This window comes from Gorilla gorilla, chromosome Y (assembly GCF_029281585.2).
Source record: "Gorilla gorilla gorilla isolate KB3781 chromosome Y, NHGRI_mGorGor1-v2.1_pri, whole genome shotgun sequence".
Lineage (NCBI taxonomy): Eukaryota > Metazoa > Chordata > Mammalia > Primates > Hominidae > Gorilla > Gorilla gorilla.
This window is the reverse complement of record NC_073248.2, coordinates 29,337,316-29,355,747: the sequence shown is the minus strand read 5'-3', so window position 1 is coordinate 29,355,747 and position 18,432 is coordinate 29,337,316. Positions and strand designations below refer to the sequence as shown.

Below are 18,432 nucleotides of genomic sequence, written 5' to 3'. Positions count from 1 at the left end.
AATTTTTGGGGCATAACATCTTTATAGGACACAGGTAAAGTCCTAATACTAACAGGAGAATGCTTAGGACTCTAAGAGGTTTTTGAGAATGCGTCGGTAAGGGCCACTAAATCCAATTTTTCTCAGTCGGTCCTCCTTGTGGTCTAGGAGGACAGGCAAGGGTGCAGGTTTTTAAGATTGCGTCGGTAAGGACATTCTTTGGTTCTCCATGTGGTCTGGGAGGAAAACTAGTGTTTCTGCTGCTGCGTCAGTGAGTGCAACTATTCCGATCAGCAGGGTCCAGGGACTGTTGAGGCTTCTTGGACAGGGAGAGAGACAAAACAAACCAAAACCGTGGGCAATTTTGTCTTTCAGATGGGAAACACTCAGGCATCAACAGGCTCACCCTTGAAATGCATCCTAAGCCATTGGGACAAATTTGACCCACAAACCCTGAAAAAGAGGCAGCTCATTTTTTTCCTGCACTATGGCTTGGCCCCAGTATTCTCTTTCTGATGGGGAAAAATGGCCACCTGAGGGAAGTACAAATTACAACACTATCCTGCAGCTTGACCTTTTCTGTAAGAGGGAAGGCAAATGGAGTGAAACACCTTATGTCCAAGCTTTCTTTTCATTGAGGGAGAATACACAACTATGCAAAGCTTGCAATTTGCATCCCACAGGAGGACCCCTCAGCTTACCCCTATATCCTAGCCTCGCTATAGCTCCCCTTCCTATTGATGATACTCCTCCTCTAACATCCCCTGCCCAGAAGGAGATAAGCAAAGAAATCTCCAAAGGTCCACAAAAACCCCCGGGCTGTCGGTATGTCCCCTTCAAGCTGTAGGGGGAGGGGAATTTGGCCCAACCCGGGTATATGTCCCCTTCTCCCTCTCTGATTTAAAACAGATCAAGGCAGACCTGGGGAAGTTTTCAGATGATCGTGATAGGTACACAGATGTCCTACAGCGTCTAGGGCAAACCTTTGACCTCACTTGGAGAGATGTCATGCTACTGATAGTTCAAACCCTGGCCTTTAATGAAAAGAATGCGGATTTAGCTGCAGCCTGACAGTTTGGAGATACCTGGTATCTTAGTCAAGTAAATGATAGAATGACAGCTGAAGAAAGGGACAAATTCCCTACTGGTCAGCAAGCCAACCCCAGTATGGATCCCCACTGGGACCTTGACTCAGATCATGGGGACTGGAATTGTAAACATCTGTTGACCTGTCTTAGAAGGACTAAGGAGAATTAGAAAAAAGCCCATGAATTATTCAATGATATCTACCATAACCCAGGGAAAGGAAGAAAATCATTCTGCCTTCCTCGAGCGGCTACAAGAGGCCTTAAGAAAATATACTCTCCTGTCACCTGAATCACTCGAGGGTCAATTGATTCTAAAAGATAAGTTTATTACCCAATCAATCAGCTGCAGATATCAGGAGAAAGCTCCAAAAGCAAGCCCTGGGCCATGAACAAAATCTAGAGACATTATTAAACCTGGCAACCTCAGTGTTCTATAATAGGGACCAAGAGGAACAGGCCCAAAAGGAAGAGCAAGATCAGAGAAAGGCCACAGCCTTAGTCATGGCCCTCAGACAAACAAACTTTGGTGGTTCAGAGAGGTCAGAAAATGGAGCAGGCCAATCACATGGTAGGGCTTGTTATCAGTGCAGTTTACTAGGACACTTTAAAAAAGATTGTCCAATAAGAAACAAGCTGCCCCCTCGTCCATGTCCACTATGCCAAGGCAATCACTGGAAGGTGCACTGCCCCAGAGGATGAAGGTTCCCTGGGTCAGAAGCCCCCAACCAGATGATCCAACAACAGGACTGAGGGTGCCCAGGGCAAGCGCCAACTCATGTCATCACCCTCACTGAGCCCCGGGTATGTTTAACTATTGAGGGCCAGGAAATTGACTTCCTCCTGGATACTGGCGTGGCCTTCTCAGTGTTAATCTCCTGTCCTGGACGACTGTCCTCAAGGTCTGTTACCACCTGAGGAATCCTGGGACGGCCCCACCTCCTCAGTTGTAATTGGGAGACTTTGCTCTTTTCACATGCCTTTCTTGTTATGCCTGAAAGTCCCACACCCTTATTAGGGAGGGATATATTAGCCAAGGCTGGAGCTATTATCTACATGAATATGGGGAACAATTTACCCATTTGTTGTCCCCTACTTGAGAAGGGAATCAACCCTGAAGTCTGGGCATTGGAAGGACAATCTGAAAGGGCAAAACAATGCCCGCCCAGTCACACAGTGAAAAAAACACAAAGAGGTGGGAATCTTACACTGACAAAGCCATCAGAAAGGTGAAGGAGAAAAGGCAGAAAAGGCAGAAAAACCATCAGGCAGATGCTGAGGCCAAAGCTGCTGCCAGGAGGAATCCCCCATTAGAAATACCTATGGAAGGACCCTTGGTATGGAACAACCCCCTCCAGGAGATGCAGCCCCAGTATTCCCAGACTGAAACAGAATGGGGACTTTCATGGGGGCATAGTTTTCTCCCTTCGGGGTGGTTGGTGACAGAAGAAGGAAAGGTACTTATACCTGAAGGCAGCCAGTGGAAAATACTTAAGATCCTCCACCAAACTTTTCATATGGGTATTGAAAACACTAATCAAATGGCCAAATTCCTATTTACAGGGCCAAATCTCCTCCGGACCATCCGACAGGTAGTCAAAGCCTGTGAGGTGTGCCAAAAGAATAATCCCTTGGTATATCATAAGGCCCCTGTTGGGGAACAAAGAATAGGTCACTATTCCGGAGAGGACTGGCAGTTAGACTTCTCCCATATGCCTAAGTCAGAGGGATTTCAATACTTGTTGGTCTGTGTTGATACCTTTACAAATTGGATAGAAGCTTTCCCCTGCAAGACAGAGAAGGCTCAGGAAGTGATTAAAGTCCTAATAATTCCTAGATTCAGGCTTCCCCAAAGCTTACAGAGTGAGAATGGTCCAGCTTTTAAAGCCACGACAACTCAGGGAGTCTCCAAGGCGCTAGGGATACAATATCGCCTTCACTGCTCCTGGAGGCCACAATCATCTGGGAAGGTTGAGAAGGCAAATGAAACACTCAAGAGGCACTTAAGGAAACTAACACAAGAAACTCACCTCCCATGGCCTACTCTTTTGCCCATGGCCTTGTTGAGAATTCGAAATTCTCCCCACAAAATAGGGCTCAGTCCATATGAAATGCTGTATGGGTGACCTTTTCTCACAAATGACCTCCTACTCAATCAGGAAATGGCCAACTTTGTCAAAGATATAACTTTGGCAAAATATCAACAAAACCTTAAAAATCTACCTGAAGGATGTCACAGAGAACAGGGAACAGAGTTGTTTCAACCAGGAGATCTAGTGTTGGTCAAATCTCTTCCCTCTACCTCCCCATCTATGGACTCTTTGTGGGAAGGACCATACTCTATAATCCTCTCTACTCCCACTGCAGTTAACGTGGCAGGAGTGGAATCTTTGATTCACCACTCCTGAGTTAAACTTTGGACATCCCCTGAGGAACCTGTGGGATCATCAGCTCAGCAGTCCCAAGATCAGCCAGACCAGCCTCGATACACCTGTGAACCATTGGAGGACTTCCACCTCCTATTTCGGAAGGAAACATCCCAGACTAAAAAGGCTCCTACCACTGATCCTGAGGAAAGACCTCTTCCTCCTTAAAAAAGATAAGTGAAAACAGCACACTAACCATACTCTTTGTGATAGGAAAATATACTCTAGCTCCTGCCAGAATGAAAATCCTAATCACATCAACCTCCTTTCTATCTTCCTTCCTTTTGAAAGTAATTTACTCCTACCTCTAACTCAGACTAGATAAAATGATCTCATTTTCCAGAGCACCCTCTTTACCTTCCTATTTGCTCTTTGCCTATGTATCCCTCCTGCTTCCTTGGAAACCTCATACAATCACCCCTCCCCTTTCACTAGCTTGTAATTACCTCTACAAGACTCTCAACTTAACTCACACTCTGTTAAACCAGTCCAATCCTTCCCTGACAAATGACTGTTGGCTGTGTGTCTCTCTATCAACCTCTGCCTACATTGCCACTCCCATTCCTGCAAAAAACTGGGTCTTTACCAACTTGACCTTCCACCCTCGTTATGAAGGAAAAGACCCTTTCCAACTTCTAAATATGCAATCATTGGCTGACTTCCCAATATCTGATGGGACCAAAAATACCCTAACAGGACGTGCAACACAACTTTTACGTTCTTACATTTCCAACCTCACCTATTACACAAGCAATGAAAAGCCCATACATGGCCCTGTAACCACGAACACTATCTTAACTTTCGAAGCCCCTTTATGCATCCAATGCAACCTGTTATCAGGCCTGCCTCTGTGGCACCTACCAACACATCAATGTAATTACATCCTACAACTTCAAGCTCCAAATGATCATAGTAACTTTTGAGTCACCCAAACAGCTCCATTCAGATGGCTTGTCCGCTTCTCAGGGCCCCCCAAAATCATCACCTCCTCCCTGGTGAACAAACAGTCCAGGTTTTGCAATGGCAAACATACTCCCTGCATGACCAATCACCCCTGGACTCCCTGCAACAGCGCCCCTACCACTAGTGAATGCCTTCTCATCCCCTCTTTCAATCACTCTATGGAATGGTTCATAGTGGATACAAAACAGTTTTTTCTCCACTGGGAAAATAGAACACAGGGAGCCACTCAGTTTGCTCCCAACACCCCTTTCCCGCCACTCACTGGAGCTACCTTAGCAAGTACTCTAGGAGTATGGGAAAATGAAAATAACAAACTCACACATCTTTTTAACATACATAACCAGTTCTGTCTACCCAGCCAAGGCATATTCTTCTTATGTGGAATGTCAACCTGTATCTGCCTCCCCACTAACTGGACAGGCACCTGCACCTTAGTCTTTCTAAGTCCTAACATTAACATTGTCCCAGGAAATCAGACCTTATCAGTACCCCTCAAAGCTCAAGTCCGTCAGCACAGAGCCATACAACTAATACCACTACTTATAGGGTTAGGAATGGCTACTGCTACAGGAACCGGAATAGCTGGTCTATCAACTTCATTATCCTACTACCACACACTCTCAAATGATTTGTCAGACAGTTTGCAAGAAATAACAAAATCTATTCTTACTTTACAATCCCAAATAGACTCTTTGGCAGCAGTGACTCTCCAAAACCGCCGAGGTCTAGACTGCCTCACTGCTGAGAAAGGAGGACTCTGCACCTTCTTAGGGGAAGAGTGTTGTTTTTACACTAACCACTCAGGGATAGTACGAGATGCTGCCCGGCGTTTACTGGAAAAGGCTTCTGAAATCAGACAATGCCTTTCAAATTCTTATACCAACCTCTGGAGTTGGGCAACATGGTTTCTCCCCTTTCTAGGTACCATGGCAGCCATCTTGCTGTTACTCTCCTTTGGGCCCTGTATTTTTAACCTTCTTTTCAAATTTGTTTCCTCTAGAATTGAGGCCATCAAGCTACAGATGGTCTTACAAATGGAACCCCAAATGAGTTCAACTAACAACTTCTACCGAGGACCCCTGGACCGACCTGCTGGCACTTCCCCTGGCCTAGAGAGTTCTTCTCTGAAGGACACCACAACTGCAGGGCCCCTTCTTTTCGCCCGTATCCAGCAGGAAGTATCCAGAGCGGTCATTGACCAAATTCCCAACAGCAGTTGGGGTGTCCTGTTTAGAGGGGGGATTGAGAGGTGACAGCATGCTGGCAGTCCTCAGAGCCCTCGCTGGCTCTCGGCACCTCCCCTGCCTGGGCTCCCACTTTGGTGGCATTTGAGGGGCCCTTCAGCCCGTGCACTACACTGTGGGAGCCCTTTTCTGGGCTGGCCAAGGCTGGAGCCCACTCTGTCAGCTTACAGGGAGATGTGGAGGGAGAGGCGTGAGCAGGAACTCGGGCTGCATGCAGCACTTGTGGGCCAGCTGGAGTTCCGTGTGGGCGTGGGCTTGGTGGGCCCCGCACTCAGAGCAGCTGGCCAGCGCTGCTGGCCCCGGGCAATGGGGGACTTAGCACTCGGGCCAGTGGCTGCAGAGGGTGTACTGAGTCCCCCAGCAGTGCTGGCCCACTGGCGCTGCACTCAATTTCTAGCCGGGCCTCAGCTGCCTTCCCACGGGGCAGGGCTCGGGACCTGCAGCCCACCATGCCTGAGCCTCCCACCCATTCCATGGGCTCCTATGTGGCCCGAGCCTCCCCAGTAAGCACCACCCCCTGCTCCACAGTGCCTAGACCCATCGACCACCCAAGAGCTGAGGAATACGAGCACACGGTGCAGGACTGGCAGGGAGCTCCACCTGAAGCCCCGGTGCGGGATCCACTAGGTGAAGCCAGTTGGGCTCCTGAGTCTGGTGGGGACGTGGAGAGTCTTTATATCTAGCTCAGGGATTGTAAATACACCAGTCAGCACCCTGTGTTTAGCTCAAGGTTTGTGAGTGCACCAATCGACACTGTATCTAGCTGCTCTTGTGAGGACGTGGAGAGTCTTTATATCTAGCTCAGGGATTGTAAATACACCAATCAGCACCCTATGTTTAACTCAAGGTTTGTGAGTGCAACAATCGACACTCTGTATCTAGCTGCTCTAGTGAGGACGTGGAGAGTCTTTATATCTAGCTCAGGGATTGTAAATACACCAATCGGCACTCTGTATCTAGCTCAAGGATTGTAAATACACCAATCAGCACCCTGTGTTTAGCTCAAGGTTTGGGAATGCACCAATTGACACTCTGTATCTAGCTGCTCTGGTGGGGCCTTGGAGAACATGTGTGTGGAAACTGTATCTAACTAATCTGATGGGGACATGGAGAACCTTTGTATCTAGCTCAGGCATTGTAAATGCACCAATCAGCGCCCTGACAAAACAGGCCACTCGGCTCTACCAATCAGCAGGATGTGGGTGGGGCCAGATAAAAGAATAAAAGCAGGCTGCCCGAGCCAGCATTGGCAACCCACTCGGGTCCCCTTCCACACTGTGGAAGCTTTGTTCTTTTTGCTCTTTGCAATAAATCTTGCTACTGCTCACTCTTTGGGTCCACAATGCTTTTATGAGCTGTAACACTCACCGTGAAGATCTGCAGCTTCACTCCTGAGTCCAGCAAGACCACGAGCCCACCAGGAGGAATGAACAACTCCAGATGTGCTATCTTAAGAGCTGTAACATTCACCGCGAAGGTCTGCAGCTTCACTCCTGAGCCAGTGAGACCACGAACCCACCAGAAGGAAGAAACTCCGAACACATCTGAACATCAGAAGGGACAGACTCCAGACGCACCACCTTAAGAACTATAACACTCACCGCGAGGGTCCGCGGCTTCATTGTTGAAGTCAGTGAGAACAAGAACCCACCAATTCCAGACACATTATTACACATTCTATGGTATGTGTTTGAGAAAGTTCAAGAGTATATGAATATACACACCTGTATTCACATACCTTACATAAAGATCCCCTACACAAAGATATGCATATGTATGTGACATGGTTTGGCTGTGTCTCCACACAAATCTCATCTAGAATTGTAGCTCTCATAATTCCCACATGTAAGGGGAGGGACCCAGTGGGAGATAATTGAATCATGGGGGCAGTTTCCACCCATGACTTATTCACTGTCATGTTCTCATGTGAACTATGAGGTCACAAGATCTGATGGTTTTTTTAAAGAGGAGTTCCCCTGCACAAGCTCTCTCTTTTTGCCTGTTGCCATGTAAGATGTGCCTTTGTTCTTCCCTTGCCTATTGCCAGGACTGTGAGGCCTCCCAACTACAAAGAACTATGAGTTCATTAAACCTCTTTTTCTTTATAAATTACCGAGTCTCAGGTATGTCTTTATCAGCAGCATGAAAATGAACTAATACAGTATGTACATATAAATATATACAAATTTAGAACAATAAATATCCTCCAAAGAAATCCTAGCTAATTATAATTATTCACTGAGGTACCACTGAATGCTTCCATGGTGAAACCCACTTTGATAAAATGTAAAGATACACCAATCAAATTCCCATCCTCAAGTAGTAAACACTGCAGCTGATGAGACAAAGCTTGCCTTTCAATTGCTACAATTGAGCCATGCTGTGGTCCATTGCCTCCCACCTGCTCCTTCTGTGAAACGTTGGGCTTGTGCAAAAGGGAATTTGCAATAGAGTGCCTAGAAGACAATTCTACAATTTTAGACATGTAGAGAGAGGTAGACCAGGGGACTTCTGTAAAGACGGCAGAGAGGGGTTAAGCATTGGTATTCAATAATATGAATATGAGACCACCAAGATTTACAGAGCATGAGAAAAATGATACCAAAAGGAACATCCACATTGTCACCATTACTTACTTCCTCAGTGCTTACATTCATTGTTAGACTATGATGAGTATCTAACGGCAAAGCCCAGAGATGACTAATACTTGAACTTGGAAGAGAGAAAGTCTTCAGCAAACCCTATTAAATTAAAAGGGAGAAAAGAGACAAAGAAATTAGAGGAAACCAAGACACAGAAGGTAGAAAACTTGCAAGGTTAGGTGTGAGGGCGTTCTTAGATCATCTCCTGTGGGCATGGTACTACATCAGATTCTTCTACCACCTGCTTCACTCAGGTTTCCACCATAAAATTCTCGTAGCCTTCATGATGTAATCCCTGTGGTTTTTGCCTGCAGGGATTTCATGCTGAATAGAGAGAGACTTGTCATTCATTGATGTAGCAGTAAAGTGCTAGAGTCTTAGTTTCAGCCAATGTCAAATAAGCCTATTTTTAAAAAGGTTATCAAAACTAGTTCTGCGAATATATTTACCTGCAATTTAGCAAACAAAATAAACAATTCTAGATATCCTGTCACTTTTAACCCCATTTTCTGTAAAAGGGTTTCTCATTGCTGTATCTGATGGACAGAGATAATCTTGATCACATAAACGAAATATTTAACCCAGAGTGGAAACCGAGTTCTTCTACAAAGGAAAACTGCTAGTTTGAGTAAGAACAACAATAACAAATAACTCCATTTCAAAATAATACAGTTTGACCTGGAGTTAGTACCTCTGACCTGGCACGACCCTTGGCTGGTGGTGGGACTGCAGATGGTTGATCATGTGGACAGATGGAGGATAATGTGGACAAGAACAAGTGTGTACTGCCAAGTGCAAAACAGGAACCAGAACCCTCCTGAGTAACACTGATGGGTATGTTTCTATGTCTCTTTCTTTGTTTTTGTTTCTTTGTTTCTTTTTTTAAGACAGAGTTTTCCTCTGTTGCTAGGCTGGAATGCAGTGGCGTGATCTCGTGATCTCGGTTCACTGCAACTACTGACTCCCTGGTTCAAGCGATTCTCCTGCCTCAGCCTCCTGTGTAGCTGTGATTACAGGCATGCACCACCACTCCCAGCTGATTTTTGTGTTTTTAGTAGAGCCGGGGTTTCACCATGTTGGCCAGGATGGTCTCAATCACCTGACCTCATGATCTGCCCGCCTCAGCCTCTGAAAGCTCTGGGATTACAGGTGTGAGCCAATGCACCCGGCATCTACGTTTCGTTCATAAGGAGCTTCATAACTGCTTCTCATAGCTCCCCTAATGAACTGTACAATATCCAAAAAGCTGAGTTTCTTCAGAACGCTTTCCAGTCCACCACCTGTGACCCCAGCTCCATCTTTCACAAGCCTGGCTAGAGTTTCCAATTTCTATATCACAGATCCTATTTGCTAAAGTTACTTTACTTTAGGCAGACAGCTGTATGTAAGAAGTTCCTACTTCAGTGTGATGCTCTCTCTGACAACCTACACTCTTCCTTCATGTGCTTCTTACAGTGCAGAATGACAAGATGAGGGCCTTGCAAGGTGTACAGCTCTAGTTTACTAAACACCACCTTTCCCACACAGTTTATTTCTGGAATATGACACTGTACAAGCTCCGAGAAAAGGCAAACTTCATCTTCAGGCTTGAACATTATCATTTCCACCCACTGCCCAAAATGTTTCCACTGCCATCCCCAGACAGGAATATTAATTTGTGAAAATAAGCTCTACCCCACTGAGTCAGTTACTCCAGAGGGACTTCTTGTCCTAGGGTCAGAACTTAACTGAGATCAGACCTTCCATCCCTGGGTAACAACCAAGGCTTCCACAATCTGGCATATAGACAAGATGTTACCCATAAAAACCTCTGTATCTCATATTAGAATAGGAAGGAAGAAAAAAGGCATAAAAAGAAGCTTCTTTTAAACAGGGTTCAGGAAAGACAGGTGCAAAGTCAAGAGACAGAATCAGGATAGACCAAATAATATACTTCACGGATCAAAGGCAACTATCTCTTTCTAAAACTCCCTCCAAAGTCTTACGAACATTCAAACAAGGCAAAGTTCATTAAAATGAAGTATGTTTTGTGTCAAAAATTGCAGTAAATAGCAGTCAATAATAATTGATATTGAGACTTCCAAGCTTGTAAAATGCAAATAACATGAAGATTTTAATCTGCCACACTCTTCACTTTCTTTTTGACATAAAAAAATTACCTCAGTATAGAATGTTTTCAACTAGTGAGTTTCACATTCTCCACCTCTGGCAAAATTCCTCACATCACATGCAGGTTTTTTTTTTGTTTTGTTTTGTTTTGTTTTTTTAAAGAAATTGTTATAATAAATCAAAACTCTTCCCTCTACACAATCCTCAATGCAGACGTTCTCCACCCTAACATCAAAAATCCCAATCCCATCCAAGTTTCTTTATTTGTTTATTTTTGTGGGTACATAACATGTATATATATTTATGAGGTACATGAGATGTTTTCATACAGGTATGCAATCACATCATGGAGAATGGGGTATCATACCCTCAAGCATTTATCTTTTGCCACCTAGGTGTCTTTAGATAAATTCTATGGGTTCTACTAACTGCAATGGGAAAAAGGAATTACATGTTTAGTTTCATTACCATGCACTGAAATTTAGTATTTTCTTCCATTATCAATGTTGGTAGGACAAATACCCAAAAATATTGTTTAAACTCAATTGTACTAAGCAATTGTGACTAGTATGAACCTTATAAGTAGATCCAGCTACTTAATATACAATAAAGATACACATGTATTACTACAGCCCAGTTTAAATATATCTTTTTTTTTTTTATTTTATTGTTTGTGGAAACACAGTCTCCCTTTGTTGTCCAGGCTGGCAACTTGAACTCCTGGCCTCAAGAGATCTTCTCACCTCATCATCCCCAAATGCTGGGATTTACAAGAATGAGTCAATGCACCTGGCCTTAAATATTAATATTAATATATGTGCTAACTATTTCAATAAAACTGACTTCCTCTTATAAGTATTTACCTTATTAGAAGACTTAAACATATCATTTTTACAAAACGTACCAATTTTCCACCCAACTGCCAGAGGCATCCATCACACACCCTCACCCATGCAACGTGCAACACTGAGAATCCTTGGCTAACTGCCAGTCTGTTGTCATCATCTGCATGTCTACCTATCATGACCTAATGCGGACAGCAATGGTTGTAGGACAGCATTCTGCTTGTGGATAAGGAGGATATGCATGGAAGGATGAAATGCCACCTCCTCAGCTATCTCATACGAGTCTTATCTGGCTGTTCTTTTCTTCCCTTGGAAGACCTGCCCTGAGCATAAGTACTTAAGAATAAATGGGCCAGGCACCAAGGCTCATCCCTGCAATACCAGCACTTTTGGAGGCCAATGCGGGAGTGGAGCCTAGGAGTTCCAGACCAGCCTGGGCAACATGGCAATACCTTGTTCCTAAAAAGATTTTAAAAATTACCTGGACAGAGTGGTACCTGCCTGCTGTCCTAGCTACTCAGGAGGCTGAGGTGGGAGAATGGCTTGAGCTCGAGACAGGGAAGTTGCAGTGAGCCATGATCATGCCACTGTACTTCAGCCTGGGTGAAAGAGTGAAACTGTGTTTCAAAAAATAAATAAATGAATGAATGTCACATATCTCCAACAAGAGGTCGTGCATAGCTGTTGCCATACCCTCCCAGATGAGACAAGTCTTCCTGTCTTCCTGGCCATCTCTCCCTGGTGACCTTTGGTGGAACATGAGACCACCTCAGCTGAGCTTCCCCAGAGGCCACATCTGCGCTCACAAGTAATGAATAAAAAACTCTAGTGCTTCTCTCATTTAGAATATTAAGCATCTATGCCACTTGCTTAGTTTGCAGAGAATCTTCCCCAAGACCAGAAAGCCTCTAACCTAGAGAGCAGTCCCAGCAACTGAACGCATGGTCCTTCTCTGTCTGAAACAAAGCTACTCAAATATCAAGACTAAGATGTGAAACTAAAGGAAGGTCAAAGACAAACATGTCCTTCCATTCACAAACACAGAGAAAACCACAGTTCAAGTAAGTTTTCATCTAAAATCCCACAAATTAATGGAGGAGGGAACCTAGCTGAGGAAATAAAGCTTAATTAATAGACTACTGCATGTTGTGTATCAGAAACAAATATGTACTCTTTAAGGCCCATGGTGAAGAATTCCAGAAATGAACAGAATCAAAAAAGGCATTTCAAAACCTGCTTCTTCTCTGGTCCCATCTTATCAATCCCCTTATGTGTCAAGTCCAGGAAAAAATAAGAAGAAAGGCTCAAGGTTATAGAAGCTCCAAAATTATTTCACAAGTGGCAAAATCTTCCCCCTTCCTGAAACCCAAGAAGAGAGGAACTATCATTTGTCTCTCTTTTGAATTATAATCTGAATCATGGCCCTTTGAAATCTCAGACCTCCCCACTGTTTTTCTTAAATATATTCATGGGAAGATTTCCTTCTACCTACCACTACTTTCTTTATAGATAGGATTTTTAAAGGGGGATCTTTCTTTCACTACGGTAATCAGATGTCACACATTTTCTACAATAAGTGGGTTTCTTGGCTATTTCCAGACCTCTTATTAAAATCTATTCTTTCACTCTTCCTAACCCAATTAAACCCAATTCAACCTCTGCCATAATTGTTCCATTTCCCCTATGTTTATCCCCTAACAAGCCTGGTTCCTGCATGTTCTTTTCAATTAGCCCACCCCAGACTTAGAGGGCATGACTGTCCACATCTATAACATCTTCAGGCTAAATTAACATCTGGCAAAAATTCCCTCCGTGGAAATCTATCACCAAGGTGAGTGCTATCTTAACACTAAGTTCTGCCCACAACTACAAATACTAAAGCATCATAGACTGATTCAGTCAAAAAGGTTTTTAAACAAACAACATAAAATAATTTGCATATATTATGTTTATACCATTTGAATTAGTTGGAACATTACAAAAACATACTGAATTTGTGGGAGAACACATACTAATTCTCCAATAACTGGTTTCAATACGTATTAACCACATACATATTGCTCATTGCATCCTGGAACTCCTAGGCCCTAGAAATCCTCCTGCTGGTCTCAACCCCTCAAGAAGCTGGGACTACAGGCATGTGCCATCATGTCTAATTAATTTTTTTATGTTTTGAAGAGATGAATCTCCCTATGTTGCAGGCTGGTCTAGAACTCTGGCCTAAAGCAATCCTCCTGCCTCAGCCCCTCAAAGTGCTTGGATTACACGCATGAGCTACTGTACCTGTCCTTTTTATTTTTTGGAGACAAGGTCTTTCTCTGCCACCCAGGCTGGAGTGCAGTGGCAGGATCACAGCTCACTGCAGCCTCAATCTTTCAGGCTCAAGCAACACTCCTTCCTCAGTCTCTCAAGCAGATGAATAGCTTTTAGTAATATGCTAAAGAACATTAAAAATTATTAGCTTTAAGGACATTCTAAGAGTAAATTTATAAACCCAAAACCCATAATAGATAAAGGAAAAATGGAAGAGCCAGTACGAAGACTGTCCTCTCTCAGAGGGTCCATTCTTGTGGAAATAGGCTGCTATTCCAGGTCAGAGGGAGGGTCCCCCAAGGCAAGACAGATCAAAGGCATCCCCAAGACAGAAGGCAGCCAGTGAGTAAGTCCTGCTGAAATCAGAAATTTGAGCAATAGACCCAAGGATAAGATAATGCCATCTCCCAGCTGTAAATATCAGCACTGTATGGATTTGAGTTATCATCTAGGATAAAAGTGGCTCCTCAAAATCCAATGCTTTGTAAGCCACTAGGTTCTCATTTAATAACACAAAGAACTATACCCTGAGAGATGGTCAACAAATAATCTGACATTTACCAGGCAGGAGGTACACTGAAGAAATGTAGAACACACTAGCTGCAAAAGATAAAGTATTCACTTCCTAAGTGCCAATGCTCATTAGTAGGAAAGTCAATCCTCTTCACTTCTGAAGCCTGGGAAAGGCCAGATCATAATGAAAGAAAATGGCCACTGCACAAGCATCTCTGACCATAGAATGAACTTCTAGAGCTGATAATCATGTCACTGGCCCTCGGGCTTCCCATAGGATCACCTCCCACTGACCTGGAATAGCAGCCTATTTCCATGAGAAGGGACCCTTTGAGAGAGGACAGTGTTCGTACGGCCTCTTCCAATTTTCTTTTATCTTTTAGGGGTTTTAGGTTTATAACCTTACTCTTAGAATGTCCTTAAAGCTAATAATTTCTTAATGTTGTTTAGCACACCACACAGGAGAACATTCTGTGACTTCAGTTAAGAGAGAGAGACAGAAAAAAAAGGAAGCTTGGGAGAAGCATTAGGTCATTTTTAAGCAATTAAAACTTTTTATAAAGAACATATCAGATAATAAAAAAGAAATGACTAAGTGAAGTTTGCTCAATCTAAATCATCATATTATTAGTAGTTTATTACTGAAACCACTTTATCTTGTTGAAGAGTACACTGCACAATTTTTTTTTGTTTGTTTGAGACAGGGTCCCACTCTGTTGCACAGGCTAGAGTGTGGTGGTGTGATCTCAGCTGACTGCAGCCATGACCTCCAAGACTCACGTGATCCTCCCACCTTAGCCTCCTGAATAGCTGAGAACATAGGCATGAACTATTACACCTGGCTAATTTTTTCTTTTTCTTTTTCTTTTTTTTTTTTCACACAGATGGGGTTTCACTATGTTGCCCAGGCTTGTCTGGAGCTCTTGGATAAAAATGATCCTGCCACCTCCACCCAGTACAATGTTCTGGGATTGCAGGTATGACCCATTGTGCCCAGCTACAGATTTCTAAATTAAACTAAGAATCTGAGCAAACCTAGATCCATGCTTCCTAAACTCTGCTGTATCTCACAATCCCTAAGGAGAACTGAAAAAAATCTCACTGCCCGGTCTGCATTGCAGACCAAGCAAGTCAGTATCTCTGGAGGACCATAGCACAGGCATTAATACTTATTACATTCTCCAGCTGATTCCAACGGGAAGGTACATTTGAGAAATGATGCTTTTAACTATCATATTCACATTCACATACCATTCAATCTTGGCCTTATCATTTTTCTTTTGGAAAAAACATTTGTTTCTCCAACTGTTGGAAACCATTTCCATACCATGCCTTTCTTTGGAAACAAAGAATAGTAGAAATACCATTTGACCAAGTAATCCTATTACTGAGTATATAGCCAAAGGATTATAAATCATTCTACCATAATATGTAAGTAGTATAAAACTACTTGTTTCTTTGGAAACAAAGAAAGGCATGCATGAGGTGTTTTTTTTTTTTGTTTTTTTTTGTTTTGTTTTGTTTTTTTTGTGATGGAGTCTCCCTCTGTCGCCCAGGCTGGAGTGCAGTGGCACTATATCCGTTTACTGTAAGCTCCACCTCCCAGGTTCACGCCATTCTCCTGCCTTAGCCTCCTGAGTAGCTGGGACTACAGGCTCCTGCCACCACGCCGAGATGGGGTTTCACCGTGTTAGCCAGGATGGTCCCGCATGCATGAATTTTTAAAAGTCAAACTACTACAAGTGTTATTTGCACAACAGCACTTTCTTGCACAGCATACGACATCCCAGGACCACACTTGCTAGAAGGCAAATGCTTTCAGATTTCTTAGCTTCTCTTCTACAAATATCTTCTTGATATTTCTAAGAAATAGTTCATGCTATTTTTTGTTGATATATTATTTTTAGATATTAACTATTAATTACCTATGGGCAACCCCCACTCTATTTGACCCGTGTTTGTTTGTTTGTTTGTTGTTGTTTTTAGAGACAGGGTCTTGCTCTGTTGCCCAGGCTGCAGTGCAATGGTACAAGCACAACTCACTGCAACCCCCACTTCCCAGGTTCAAAACATCCTCCCACCTCAGACTCTGCCATAACGAGGACTACAGGCAAGTGCCACCACACTGGCTAATTTTTGCATTTTTTTTTCTGTAGAGATGGGGTTTTGCCATATTGCCCAGGCTGGTCTCCAAGTCTTGGGCTAAATAGATCTGCCTGTCTTGGCCGCCCAAAGTGCTGGGATTACAGGTATGATCCACTGTACCCAGCCTTCTCTCTTCAACTTTACTGTAACTGTTCAATTACTCCTGAACTAATCACTCCTGAACTAAGCCTTCTACCCCAATTAAATCTCCTTCATTGAATTGCCTCCTGTTTTATCTGGAGACAATAACTGCTTCACGTTTTCATTTCATGCTTGTCTGTGTGTATATTGTTCAATTTTTCTGGACTAAAGCCCATCTCGAGTACTATTTCTACCTGGTCAAATGGCTTACTTCCTTTTCTTTTATGTTCATTCTCCTCGAAGTTTAACTCTAGGATGTCAGATGTCCCAGCCTGCTATAGGCAATAATCTGATGTCTGAATTATTTCAGCTGTCTTCTTTGAAGGCCACTGTTTCATAGATTCTCCATCTTTGTATTCATCATTTATTCCACTGTTTGAAGGAACACACAATCACACATCTTTCCAAGAAGGGAAGCATGAAAGGTAAATTTTTTGAAATGATACATCACCGTAAATGCTTTGACTCTGCCTGCCCACAAAGAGCTGCTCCAAGATAGAGTTCTATGTAGTAAAATTATTTTTTCTTAGAATAATGAAAGTTTCTATATTTTAACATTCAGTGAAAACATGAAGCATTCTATGAAATTACAAATTCTTGAGACAGTTTGCATCTGTATCCTCACCCAAATCTCATATTGAATTCTAATCCCCAGTGTTGGAGATGGTGCCTGGCGGGAGGTGATGGCATCATGTAGGGCAGAGTTCTCTTGAATGATACTGTATATCCCCCTTGGTACTGTATAGTGAGTGAGTTCTCAGGAGATCTCTTTGTATAAAATTTTGTAGCATGTTCTGTCTCTCTCCTCTTCTTGCTCTAGCCACATAAGATGAACCTGCTTTGCTTTCACTTTCTGCCATGATTGAAACATTCCTGAGGCCACCACAGAAGCTATCATGCTTCCTGTGCAGCCTAAAGAACCATGAGCCAATTAAACCTCTTTTCTTTATAAATTATCCAATCTCGGGTATTTGTATCAGTACAAGAATGGACTAATACAGCCTTCAAGCTCTTATGGTCTTTCCTACATATTTGCTCTTCTGAAATCTCACAATGTCCTTTTGGAGTTTGGAGTTTCACTTCTTTCACTGTGATGAACCCTGATGTTATTTCCTAAGCCTGGAAGTGTAGATCCCTCAATGCTGGGATGATGATGATGATGACGGCAATTATTATTATTATTATTATTATTATCATATTTTAAGTTCTGCGGTACATGGGCAGAATGTGCAGGATTGTTACATATGTATACATATGGTATGGTGGCTTGCTGCACCCATCAACCCGTCATCTACACTAGGTATTTCTCCTAATGCTATCTCTCCCCCTACTCCCCACCATATGACAGGCCCTGGTGTGTGATGTTCCCCTCCCTGTGTCCATGTGTTCTCATTGTTCAACTCCTACTCATGAGTAAGAACATGTGGTGTTTGGTTTTCTGTTCTTGTATTAGTTTGCTAAGAATGATGGTTTCCAGCTTCATCTATGTCCCTGCAAAGGACACGAACTCATCCTTTTTTATGGCTGCATATATTTCATGGTGTATTAGATAAATACAAATCAAAACCAAAATGAGATACAATCTCATGCCAGTTAGAATGGCGATCATTAAAATGTCAGGAAACAACAGATGCTACAGAGGATGTGGAGAAATGGGAATGCTTTTACACTGCTGGTGGGAGTACAAATTAGTTCAACTGTTGTGGAACACAACGTGGTGATTCCTCAAGGACCTAGAATGAGACATACCATTTGATCCAGCAATCCCATTACTGGGTATATACAAAAAGGATTATAAATCATTCAACTATGAAGACACATGCACAGATAAATTTATTGCGGCACTGTTACACAATAACACTGGGATTATTTTAAACACTATTTGAATGTAAGTCACTTTTGCTTATTTGTATTCTCTGTCATCCTTCCTGAAAATACTCTTTGAATGTCAGATTCCTAGAGTCTCCATGTTTGTTCCTTTCCCTTTGCTATCACTCTCTCTAACTGAAGTTTTATCCATTGGAGAT

At 43.1% G+C, this 18,432-nt stretch overlaps 1 protein-coding gene across 8 annotated transcripts in view; it reads right to left on the bottom strand.

The window, feature by feature from the left end:
- Positions 1–18,432, bottom strand: part of NLGN4Y (neuroligin 4 Y-linked) — a 323,530-nt gene that overhangs the window by 250,345 nt on the left and 54,753 nt on the right. The window contains exon 1 of one of the 8 annotated variants that reach the window (XM_063703363.1): positions 11,775–13,781. The exons of the other annotated variants lie outside the window; for them this stretch is intronic. The gene's annotated coding sequence lies outside the window, so the exon portion shown is untranslated. Of the gene's footprint in view, positions 1–11,774; positions 13,782–18,432 lie in introns of those variants that run through there. 8 annotated transcript variants of the gene reach the window in all.